This window comes from Schistocerca gregaria, chromosome 3 (assembly GCF_023897955.1).
Source record: "Schistocerca gregaria isolate iqSchGreg1 chromosome 3, iqSchGreg1.2, whole genome shotgun sequence".
NCBI classification, from domain to species: Eukaryota; Metazoa; Arthropoda; class Insecta; order Orthoptera; family Acrididae; genus Schistocerca; species Schistocerca gregaria.
The window spans coordinates 18286537-18287624 of record NC_064922.1 but is presented as its reverse complement, the minus strand read 5'-3'; the positions used below and the strand labels follow the sequence as shown (position 1 = coordinate 18287624).

Genomic DNA, 1088 nt, shown 5'->3' with positions numbered 1-1088 from the left:
CACTAATAACAGCACGCTTGCCAATTGTGGATGCTAATCATTCGCTTGTATCTTCCTAGACACATCTGCTGGCTGTGAATTATTCCACTTGCATGGCAAGGTGCGCATGTAGGTGTGTTAAAAATTCTGGAGGCACTGGGTATTGATCCCAGTACCTCTCGCATACTAAACGAGCGCTCTACCATCTGAGCTACGCCCGCCATCCCAAAGACTAATGGTGCTACAAACAGCCATATAGACGACACAGACCCTTGCACTCCCATTATTCAGCAGACAAACACTACTCTCTATGTATCCGTTAGGGTGTCTTTCAGGTTTCGTGCATTCTGTATCGAATCGTAGTTGGCCACAATGAAAGTGGCACGTACAACGTCGAAAATATAGTTCGGACACCGCTCTGAGTAAGACGAACGTGTTGTCCACCCTATAGACTTCAATGAGGTTAAGCCGTGATACCTAAGACCGATCTGCACTCGATGACACCTCGATAACAGCCGGTCCCCTCACTTACATCTTGCTCTCCTTACGTCAGTATACATCATATCAGTCTGTGACGCTGGCTTTGCAACATATTGCGTGCCTTTAGGTTCGCCGCGACCAACACTTACAATGCACTGACCACAAAAAATTGAGGCACCGCGGCTTGAACGCTGCACCTTTCACATGCGAAGCGAACGCTCTACCAACTGAGCTACGCCCCAGGCACGACCAAACTGCGCTATTCCCCATTCTTTGCGACTCTGATGCGCACGGACACAATGGTTGGTTGGTTTTTAGCGGTGAAGGGAGCAGAGTACAAAGGCGCGGACACGTTCATATACACAAAAGTTCCAAGTAGTTTCGATGCTCTGGTATTAGAAATGCAAATTCCGTCTGTTTTTAACGTCTTAAATTGAAAGAGCCGTCACAAATTGCTCCGTTTTCACTCCTTGTCGACAATCATACAGCACCTGAGGTAACAAACACATCTCGAGCCCCATTGTGCACTCCATTATTCATGCCAACTCAGTGCCTCGCTCTTTACTACTGTGTACTAATCTTGTCCTCCAACTGCAAAACACTGGGCCACAACAAGTTTCCGCGTCTCC

General features: G+C 47.6%; 1 non-coding gene across 1 annotated transcript; it reads right to left on the bottom strand.

The window, feature by feature from the left end:
• Positions 1-628: 628 nt before the first annotated feature.
• Trnaa-cgc (transfer RNA alanine (anticodon CGC)) lies at positions 629-701 on the bottom strand. Its single transcript has one exon. It is a non-coding gene; the product is annotated as a tRNA-Ala (tRNA).
• Positions 702-1088: the final 387 nt, after the last annotated feature.